Here is a 12,002-nt window from a genome sequence, read left to right on the forward strand (position 1 = left end):
CAATTTGTTAATTATTTTGTCTCGAATGGGTTTGTAAAATTGTGCCATTTCAATTATTCATTCAATCGTATTTATTGAGTGCTTACTGTGTGCAATTAAACACCTTTGGGTGTACATGGAGTGATTAGAAAACATAAAATGAAGTAGCAACAAATTAAACAGCATTTTTAATCTGATAAATCCCACCACGTCAAGGAAGTTTGGAGTCTCTGATGAGGAATTGCTTATCGTGTCCATGTTTTGCACAGCAAGAATCATACTTTCTTTTAATTGTCAATTGCGGGTCATGATGTGGAATGACTAGGTTCTTGGGTGGCAGGGAGGGCAGTGCGTCTGGGAATGAATGCATAAAATCTTCTACATTCAGGACTCACTTATGTCCAAAATAACAACCACACAGTGTCATCTCCTCTCAGATCCTTGGAACTCCCCAGCTTCAGAGCCCTCCTTAAATCACATCTCCTCCAGGAGGCCTTCCCTGATTAACATCTCATTTCCCCACCTTATTCCTCCACTTGTTGCATTCCAGTATTCCCACATCACCTAAGCACTTGGATATTTCCTTCCTGCCTCTATCCCCTTGGAACTTATGTACACGTATTAGCAGCGTGAATCAGTAGAAAGAGCGTGGACTTTGGAGTCAGAGATCATCAGTTCAAATCCCGGCTCTGCCAATTGTCAGCTGTGTGACTTTGGGCAAGTCACTTAACTTCTCTGTGCCTCAGTTACCTCACCTGTAAAATGGGGATTAAGACTGTGAGACCCCCGTGGGACAACCTGATCACCTTATAACCTCCCCAGCGCTTAGAACGGTGCTTTGCACATAGTAAGTGCTTAATAAATGCCGTTATTATTATTATTACTATTAAATACTCTTTCTCCCCCCCCCCCTTTTTTTTGTTTGTCTAATGCTATAGAGTCGTGTCCCATCCTTAGCAATGCCATGGACACATCTCTCCCAGAACATCCCACCTCCATCTGCATCGTTCTGGTAGTGTATCCATAGAGTTATCTTGATAAAAATATGGAAGTGGTTTACCATTGTCTCCTTCAGTGCAGTAAACCTGAGTTTCTCCCATGAAGCTGCTGCCAAGCATGGGGGAGTTTTGACTTGTAGCAGATATTTCTTTCCACTCTCTAGCCACTGCCCAAGCAAGGAATGGAATGGATATGCCTCTGCTTGACTCTCCCTCCCATAGTCGAGACTGACAGAGTACCAGAAACTCTCCAGGTGTGACCCTGAGAGGTGATCTTCCCCCTACCTGTAATTTATTTTAGTGACTGTCTTCCGTAATGTATTCTAAGTTTCTTCAAAGCAGGAATAGTGTCAATTAACTCCACTGAATCTTCACAAGCACTTAGTAGTGATCTTTGCATTGAGTAAGTGCTCAGTAACTTCGAACCATGGATTGCTGCATTTTGAGTAACGGTACAAAGTTAATCGAGCAAATCCTTTGAGACGATCTGATTCATGAGTGGTTTATGGAGGTTACTGATCAATTGTCTTCATGGTTTAAATTATTAGGTTGTCCAATCATCCAACCAGAGACTGGTGCCAAGGAAAAGAGAGATGGGACTTTCCATGAAGCTCTAGAGGAAGGGTCCCAGTATGACTGCAGGTGTGTGGACTATGGGGTGCCCCGTATCTGGGAGGGGCTGTGCTCTGGAGTGTGGACTTTCCACCAGGGTCTCACACTGAGGAGCTCTATTTTTGGGAGAGGCTGTGCATCAGAGAACAGACTGTCCACTGGGATGAGTGTGCTTGGCTTAGTGGAAAGAGCACGAGCTTGGGGGTCAGAGGTTGTTGGTTCTAGTCCCTACTCTGCCACTTATCACCAGTGTGAGTTCGGGCAAGTCACTTCACTTTTCTGTCCCTCAGTTACCTCATCTGTAAAATGGGGATTTAGACTGTGAGCCCCATTTGGGACAGCCTGATTACCTTGGATCTATCCCAGTGCTAAGAACAGTGCTTGGCACATAGTAAGTGCTTAACAAATGCCACAATATTATTAGTATTATTACACTGTGGTTGCAAACTTAAACAGTTCAGTCCAAGCACTTCTGGAGGGATGGTGCCCATCTAGTACATTTCCCTCTGCATCCCCGGACTCTGGGTCCACTGCTCCTTCTGGGGACAGAGAGGCCACTCTGCCAAAGGCGGGGGGATGAAGTTGCTAGTGAGGCTTGGAAGAGGACCATCCTCTGGGGAAATGGGCAGGAAGTGGGCACCAGGTCAGAGTCAGATTGCATCAGGTGACTGGCATATGTACATCATCGGAGAGGCGGTGCCTTGTTGTTATACTTCAGCCTCTTTTATTAGGCATCTACATGTCAAATATCACTTTCAGAGTCATGGGGTAGTGACTGGATCAATACTTGGGACTATTTTTTTTTTAATGGTACTTGATAAATGCTTTCTTTGTGCCAGGCACTGTACTAAGCACAGGATAATCACATTGGACACAGTCCCTGACTCACTTAGGGTTCAGTCCCTATTTTATGGGCCGAAGAATGGTTCAATGGAAAGATCATGAGTCTGGGAGTCAGAGGACCTGGGTTCTAATTCTGGCTCCATCACTTGCCTGCTGTGTGACCTTGGGCAAGTCATTTAACTTCTCCGTATCTTGGTTTTCTCATCTGTAAAATAGAGAGGCAATGCCTGTTCTTCCTCCTAGTTAGACTGTGAGCCCCATGTGGGACTGCATTATCTTGTAGTTACCTCAGTGCTTAGTACAGTGCTTGGGACATAATAAGTACAAGTGTGGCTTAGTGGTAAGAGCATGGGCCTGGAATTCAGAGGACATAGGTTCTAACCCTGCTCCTCCACTTGTTGGCTGTGTGACCTTGGACAAGCCCCTTAACTTCTCAGTGCCTCAGTTACCTCATCTGTAAAATGGGGATTAAAACTGGAGACCCCAGTGGGACAACCTGATTACCTTATATCTACCCCAGCACTTCGAACAGTGCTCGGCTCATAGTAAGCATTTATCAAATATCATAATAATTATTATTATTATAAATATCACAATCATTATTATTACAGATGGGATAACTGAAGCACAGAGAAGTTAAGTGACTTGCCTGTGGTTAACTAGCTGACAACTTGCGGAGACAGGATTAGAACCCAGGCCCGTGCTCTTTCCACCAGACATCCCTACTTCTTCAATCTTGTTAAGACCAAGCTCTCCAAAAGCTTCCAATCTAGCTAATAGGTGTAGCTAAAATCACAAGGAAGAAACCATTCATCTTCAGTAAATAGAAAGCTTGTTTGAGCAAAGAGAGTAAAACTAAAATGGCTGTCCTATGCAAATTGGCAGTTGAGAGGACTATAGAAAAGTTTGAAGGGGACTTTGAGCAAGGTACCAAAGATAATGATCAAATATATTAACAGTTGAAAGTCAGGAATTAATAATAATGATGGCATTTATTAAGTGCTTACTATGTGAAAAACACTGTTCTCAGTGCTGGGGAGGTTACAAGGTGATCAGGTTGTCCCACGGGGGGCTCACAGTCTTAATCCCCATTTTACAGATGAGGTAACTGAGGCCCAAAGAAGTTAAGTGACTTGCCCAAAGTCACATAGCTGACAATTGGCGAAGCCGGGATTTGAACCCATGACCTCTGACTCCAAAGCCCGTGCTCTTTCCACTGAGCCACTCTGAATTAGTGGCACTATGCGACAATTTGAGGTAAAAGGTACATTAGTTCCGTGTTATTTATACAGGAGTAGGAGGGATTCCCACAGACAAACTGTATTTCTGATCCAGGTAGGTCAGAAGAGCTTGATCAAATTGCTGTGGCCATCACGCTTTGACCTAGTTGATAAAATGTATGTAGGAAATCTTTAGGAGCAGGGAAAATCCACCATAAAGTTATGAATGAACTTGAAGTCTAAATTAAAAAAAAAACAAACCCTGACAAATACATGCAACCTATTTCTACAAGGAGCCAATGTACTTCAGGACTGGCAGATGACCAATTAAATTCCCAACTATTAGAAGAGTCCCAGAAGTGAATATTCCTATGATTGACTGGTGAGTTCACTTCTATTCCTAGAAAAATGATATTTAAGTATGAAATCAGTGAGTGCTTATAAGAATACAACCTCAGGGGGAAAGACACTGCAGAATCTGAATGGGAAAGAGGTTGGACTAATTAGCTGAAGTTCATCGAAGGGGTCAGAAAGGATGGAAATTCAGGATAGTCAGTCGATAGTTGATAAATGTAAATCTTTGACAAGGTCTTTGGCAGGATTCCACATGGAAGACTTAAAAAAAAGTCTTAATAATTGTGGTATTTGTTAAGTACTTATTATGTGCTAATCACTGTTCTAAGCATTGGGGTAGATACAAGATAATTAAATTGGACACAGTCCCTGTTGAACATGGGGCTTTCAGTCTTGATCCCCATTTTCTAGATGAGGTAACTGAGGCACAGAGAAGTGAAGTGGATTGTCCAAGGTCACACAGCAGACATATGGTAGAGCCAGGATTTCCCCCGTGGTCTTTGTATCCCTGGGATTGGAGGAAATATTCTGTCATATATAGAAAATTGGCTAAAGGAAATAAGATGAACAAAAAGGGAATTCAGCATAGAGAAATGTAGATGGTGAGATCTCTCTGGGATCAATGCGAGAATTAGTCATTTAATTTCATCATAATAAACTAGAAGAGGGAGTGGTCAGGAACTCTCCTAGATGCTGAAATATCAGGACAATCAATAGGTGGTACTTATTGAGTGGTTACAGTGTGCTGAGCACTGTATTAAGCATCTGAGAGATTAAAATATCATTGGTATATATAATACCTGTCCTCAGGGAGTTTACAGTCTAGTAAAAGGGGCTAAGTAGCTAGGCCAAAATGGTACAAGACGTTCAGGAATAACAAGCACAAGGTGATATACTTTACTCTTCCCATCTTCCCATTTCTACCAAGTCACAAACCAGCAGGACAGTGACAGAAAAAGTAGTAGTAGTAGTAGTAGTAGTAGTAGTAGTAGTAGTAGTAGTAGTAGTAGTAGTAGTATTTAGTAAGCACGTATTTTGTGCAGAGCTCTGTTCTAAACACTGGGAAAAGGTATACAGGTGGGAATTTAGATGGTCCCTGTCCCTTGAGAAGCTCACAGTCTATGAATATAGAAGGTGAGAGAGAGTGGGGGCAGATACATCAGAATTAATAAAGCATGAAAAAAGCAGAAAGACACAAAGATACATGCGCAATCCCGAAAATAAAACAAAAGCCAGAAGGGAGCTATGGTTAGAAGAGCAGACTATCTCCTCTTGATTCAGAGTCTACAGCAAAGAGAGCAATGAAGTAGAGCAGAGGATAAAACGATGAACATTAGCAGTACCACCCATCCTCAGTCAATTCTGCCATCTCTCAGAAGAAGGCTTGATTTAGGAGACCAGTGTCTTCAGATTGCAGCCCAGCTTGCCAAAGCTTTATTGGAATCATGCCTTTAAGAAGCTTGCCTTCAAGCATTGTGTATTATGGAAATAGAATAAATCTTTGAAATAAAGTACAAAGCCACATTAGTGTGGGTGTAAAATAAGGTCTATGACAGTAAACATTCTTTCTGTGTTTTTTTTTTCAGACCTTTGCAATGTATAACTATTTATTTTTAAAGATATGTAAACTTGATAAGGCTACATTTCATGCATATTAGCCTTTGAATATGAGAGAAGGCTCTTTGCTGCTTCTCAGCATGAAGAGTCTTAATTTTCAAGGATCATTCTTCGCATTTGGAAATGCACACAATAGCCTGTGCTAAAGAATGCCTTTCTCATACTCCTGAGAGAGGTCACATGAAAAAGTTTTTTCCTTGACTTCATCATATATATTTTTTTATTTTCTTGAAAAATAAATTAGGTCTCCCTAAGAATGTTAGATTATTCTTTCTTATTGTTCAGCACCATTAGAAATTAAAACATCATTTATACTTAATTGCTAATGCTTGGTATAAAGACAATAGGCCTAAACTAGGGATTTCAGGACCTTCAGAAAAGGTCTAATTCCAAATCATTTTATTTTGTGTCATGGCTCTTATCTTTGAAAATTGTGAACTTTTCTTAAAACATTCTATCTTAATACTTAATACTCTGTTCCAATACGTTTATGAAACCAGAGAATGTTCACTGGTGACTGTTCCAAATCTATCAATCATGTCTTCTGAAGTACTAGAACTGTATCAAAGCTTTATGATTTAAATGAGAGTAAAATTGTGTTCCTCTTAATTTGCTCATTAAATCTCTTTACTTTTCAAATTGTTGCATTACTACAGACATATTTCCATTCCATCATATATTCAGACATAACCCAATGCAGTATGAAAAAAACTTGCTCCATTTAAGTTTTCAGTTAAAAGATTCTGAAGAAATTGAAAGGAAAATGAAATAATTCAATTCAATGAAAAATTGACTGGCTGTTAGGGTCTGTAGATAACATAACTTTCCTGGTTCATCTTCATCACAATAATTCTCCATATTCTCCTTTCAGTTGTACATTGGGGCATTTTCTTTTCATGCTGCTTGAAGAGGGAAATACTTCAATTTGAATGAATGCTACTGAGGCATTACCATTAACTCCCCCAGTCTTAACGAGTCCTATATTTTGAGAAAAAACTATGTGAAATGAATTGACAACCTGAATTGAATGTTGCATGGTCCAGAGCATAAGGGAAAGAGAAAGAAAAAAAGGAAGGTTAGGTTTACAGACTCAAAGTGAGGCTTTGATACCTAAATCTACAACTCCAGCCCTGATCTGTTTCCATCCCTCCAGGCTCACATCTTCTTCTGCTTTCAAGATATGAAACTTAACATGTCCAAAATGGAGCTTCTTATCTTCCCACCCAAACCCTGTCCTCCCCCTGACTTTTCCATTACTGTAGATGGCACCATTCATTCATTCATTCAATCGTATTTATTGAGCGCTTACTGTGTGCAGAGCACTGTACTAAGCACTTGGGAAGTACAAGTCGGCAATGTATAGAGACAGTCCCTACCAAACAACGGGCTCACAGTCTAGAAGGAGGAGACAAACAACAAAACAAAACATGTATATCCTTGACTCCTCTCTGTCCTTCAACCCACATATTTAATCCACCACTAAATCCTGTCGGTCCCAACCTTTACAACATGTTTAAATCTGCCCTTTCCTCTCCATCCACACTGCTACAATGTTAATAGAATCACTCATCCTATCCCTTCTGGATTACTGCATCAGCCTCCTAGCTGACCTCCCAGCCTCCTGTTTTTCCCCACTCCAGTCCATACTTCACTCTGCTGCCCAAATCATTTTTTTTACAAAAACATTCAAGACATGGCACCCTGCTCCTCAAAAAACTCCAGTGGTGGTCCATTCATTCATTCAATCGTATTTATTGAGCGCTTACTGTGTGCAGAGCACTGTACTAAGCGCTTGGGAAGTACAAGTTGGCAACAGATATAGATGGTCCCTACCCAACAATGGTCTCACAGTCTAGAAGGGGGATACAGACAACAAAACAAAACATGTAAACAGGTGTCAAAATTGTCAGAACAAATAGAATTAAAGCAAAATAAATAGAATAGTAAATACGTACAAGTAAAATAAATAGGGTAATAAATCTGTACAAATATATATACCAGTGCTGAGTGGAGGGGAAGGAGGTAGGATGGGGGGGATGGGGAGGAGGAGAGGAAAAAGGGGGCTTAGTCTGGGAAGGCCTCTTGGAGGAGGTGAGCTCTCAATAGGGCTTTGAAGGGAGGAAGAGAGCTAGTTTAGCAGATGTGTGGAGGGAGGGCATTCCAGGCCAGGGGGAGGATGTGGGCTGGGGGTCGATGGTGGGACAGGTGAGAACAAGGCCCATTGAGGAGGTTAGCAGGCGAGGAGCGGAGGGTGCGGGCTGGGCTGGAGAAGGAGAGAAGGGAGGTGAGGTAGGAGGGGGCGAGGCGATGGAGAGCCTTGAAGCTGAGAGTGAGGAGTTTTTGCTTGATTCGTAGGTTGACAGGCAGCCACGGGGGATTTTTGAGGAGGGGAGTGACATGCACAGAGCGTTCATGCACAAAGATGATCCGGGCAGCAGTAAAGACTGAAGTGGGGAGAGACAGAAGGATGGGGAGATCTGAGAGGAGGCTGATGCAGTAATTCAGTCAGGATAAGATGAGAGATTGAACCAGCAGCATAGTGGTTTGGATGGAGAGGAAAGGGCAAATCTTGGTAATGTTGTGGAGGTGAGACCGGCAGGTTTTGATGACAGATTGGATCCACCTCTGCATCCAAGAAAAACTCCTCACCGCTGGCTTTGAAGCATTCCACCACCCTGCCCCTCCTATGTCAGCTCACTTCTCTCCTTCCACAACCCAACCCGCACACTTCACTCCTCTAGTGTTATCCTTCTCACTGTGACTTGATCTCACTTGCTGCTGACCCCTGGCCCACATCCTGCTGCTTTCCTGGAACGCCCTCCCTCCTCAAATATCACGGACAATTACTTATACCCCTTCTAAATCTTATTGAAAGCATGAAATGGGGATTAAGACTGCAAGCCCTATTTGGGAGCGGGACTCTGTCCAAACTTATTGGCTTGTATCTACCCCAGCGCTTGGAGCAGTGCTTGACACATAGTAAGTGCTTAACAAATACCTGTATATATGAATATCTGTTTGTACATATTTATTATTCTATTTATTTATTTATTTTATTTGTACATATTTATTCTTTTTATTTTATTTTGTTAATATGTTTTGTTTTGTCTGTCTCCCCCTTCTAGACTGTGAGCCCACTGTTGGGTAGGGACCGTCTGTATATGATGCCAACTTGGACTTCCCAAGAGCTTAGTACAGTGCTCTGCACACAGTAAGCGCTCAATAAATACAATTGAATGAATGAATGAAGCTCTCCTCCAAGATATCTTACCAGAGTAAGCCCCACTTTTCCTGACCTCCCACTCCCTTCTGCATTATTCTGACTTGCTTCCTTCGCTCTTCCTCCCTCCCAGCCTCACAGAACTTATGTACATATCTGTAATTTTATTTATTTATACTGATGTCTGTCTCCCCCCCTCCTCTAGACTGTAAGCTCTTTATGGGCAGGGAATGTGACTGTTTATTGTCTTGCATTGTACCAGTTGCTCAGGGCAGTGCTCTGCACACAGTAAGGGCTCAATAAATACGATTATTGAGTGAATGAATGAATGAATGCAAGTGAGTGATTCATTCATTTTGAAGAAACCTGATGCAGGAGTCTAAGTGTTTAAGAGAATTTAGGTCAGAACAGAAGTCATGAGTAAGGTGATTATTTGTCTTTTCCCTTTTCTCTTAAGATCTATAACCATGATATTTACAATGTTCTACTGATATAGGCTTCGTCTCACTTAGATTGTGAGCCCCATATAGAATAGTAGGTCTTACCTGATTATATTATTTCTAACTCAGAGTGCTTGGATACAGTAGGAACACAAAAATATCTGAATTGGTTTTATTTTGAGGAAAAGTAGTGTTAATAGTTGTCACAAATGATCCCATCTCCACCAATTGTCAGCTGTGTGACTTTGGGCAAGTCACTTCACTTCTCTGTGCCTCAGTTACCTCATCTGTAAAATGGGGATTAAGACTGTGAGCCCCCCGTGGGACAACCTGATCACCTTGTAACCTCCCCAGCACTTAGAACAGTGCTTTGCACTTATTAAGAGCTTAATAAATGCCATTATTATGATTATAAATGATTACTGTGAAATAAGATAATTATCATTATTGTCTTTAATAATATATGAGCAGGTTCTCTATTCAAAACTAAATTTATGTAAAATGTCAGTTTACACTGAATTAGTTTGAAAGATACCTTGTAAACAAGGAGATGACAGTGTTGATTCAGCAACAGATAAATGGCCCTATGTGTAATTCTTAATTTGTTCCTGACAGTTACCACCCTCCTACCTTACAGACTGCTTCTGTTGAAACACATTTGCTGATTAATTTTCAGGCAAGTAATCTGTTTGGCACATATCTTTTAATGGGGAGGTGATTCTATCATTCACTTTTTGTTATGTAAAGAAAAAAATGAAGAGTGATTAAAAATAGAAAATTATTTGAAATGAAATCTCGAACAGATTGAGCCTAGTATTAAAAAGAAACATATAAACAATAAAATATCCTCTCAAAAGGCTAAAAATCCATAATGTTATTAATAGAAAATATGTTCAAATGGTCAAAACAATAATAGATGTCCTCTTCACTGTGCTGTTGCAACAAATGTTTATTAAACAGTCACTTAAATGGAAAAATAATCAATAGAATGATATGAGATGCATAGAATAAGAAGAATTGAGGATAAAAAGACTGAATTTTACTTCAAAAAGCAAGGCAATAATATCTTAAACAGCACAGCTAGCAGAATTTTTTTATAAAATAAACTTAAAATAAATTCAGTCCATACAAATGACATGTTTACAAATAATAATAATAATAATAATAATAATAATAATAATAATAATAATAATAATAGTATTTATTAAACACTTACTATGTGCAAAGCACTGTTCTAAGCACTGGGGAGTTACAAGGTGATCAGGTTGTCCCGTGTGGGGCTCACAGTCTTAATCCCCATTTTACAGATGAGGTAACTGAGGCACAGAGAAGTTAAGTGACTTGCCCGAAGTCACACAGCTGACAAGTGGTGGAGCCGACATTTGAACCCATGACCTCTGACTCCAAAGCCCGTGCTCTTTCCACTGAGCCATGCTGCTTTTCATGAATTGTCAGTATTTCTACGTACCACCTCTCATGTATATGTATATTATTTAAGATCTTAGTTTGCACCTTAAAGAGAATTACTGGCTTCGGGATAGAAATTCAAACCTGCTTACAACAATTCTGCAAACCAGGCTGTACATTTGCTTTTCAAATAATATTTTACTTGAATAGTTAAATGCATGCTCAGAGGAGGACTTCTTTTAATCCTGAGTATCCAAGATCAATTTCAGTTTTACCTCAGCATTTGCTTATCCTGAATATTATTCTATCTGGAATAGAAGTGAATGGATGTTGAAGATTAAGCATGTATTGAATTAAAGAAATGGTTGTGTAGGTCAGCTTCCAAAAATTGGGTTACAGAACTCTTATTCCATACTTTAATTAAAAATAAGGATCAAAGTGAAGAATTTTGGTTTTGAGAATAGAAAGAAGGTGAAGAAACATAAAACAGGACAAGTGGTGAAATGCTAAAATATCAAATTGATGAACTGCAGAATCTTAGAGATCCTGGTTAAATATGTACCATGAAAGAAAAAGCATGGGTAACCAAATAGATAAGTTCTATGCATGACTAATTTCAGGATAAAAGGAGTCAACCAGAGGGAAAAAATCCCTTAAAAATGTAAATTTCATTCAAGTAGAAACAATAGTGTAAGTTGTGAAATGTTGCAGGAGAAGCAATATGGTCGAGTAGAACATGGAATTCAGGAACCTGCATTCTAATTTCGACTCTGCCACTTGTCTGCTGTGTGATCATAGTCAAATCACTTAACTTCTCTTGCCTCAGTTACCTCATCTATAATTATCATAATGGAGTTTAGTAAACTAGATGTGGGACATGGACTGTGTCGAACCTGATCATCTTGTTGTTTCTATCCCAGCACTTAGTAGAGTGCCTGGCACATAGTAAGCACTTAATAAATATCATTATAAAAAGGACAAACAGCAGAAATTTAGATAGACCAATGAACACTAGGAAAGTAAAGGTTGCATAGGTGAAAATAAGACAATCTTTAAATATATCAAGGGCAGGAGGCTCTTGGTAATAGGTGAAAAGATATTTAGTGATTACCCCACTGTGACAGCTGCTGTAGAAAGCAGAATTCCTCAGATACATGACATGGTGTCTCCCCACCCTCCCAATACCTCAGTCAATCTTCAACGCCTATCTCAGACACCCGTTGCTATATTTTTTGTCACCCTGAAAGTCACAGCTCCCTAGGAACAAAATTTTCACAGGACTCTATGTATTTTAATTAATTAATCAATCAGT

General features: G+C 40.1%; 1 non-coding gene across 1 annotated transcript; it reads right to left on the reverse strand.

Moving 5' to 3' along the window:
* Nucleotides 1–1,109: 1,109 nt before the first annotated feature.
* LOC119928071 lies at nt 1,110–1,249 on the reverse strand. Its single transcript, XR_005451027.1, has one exon. It is a non-coding gene; the product is annotated as a small nucleolar RNA SNORA7 (small nucleolar RNA).
* Nucleotides 1,250–12,002: the final 10,753 nt, after the last annotated feature.

This window comes from Tachyglossus aculeatus, chromosome 4 (assembly GCF_015852505.1).
Source record: "Tachyglossus aculeatus isolate mTacAcu1 chromosome 4, mTacAcu1.pri, whole genome shotgun sequence".
Lineage (NCBI taxonomy): Eukaryota > Metazoa > Chordata > Mammalia > Monotremata > Tachyglossidae > Tachyglossus > Tachyglossus aculeatus.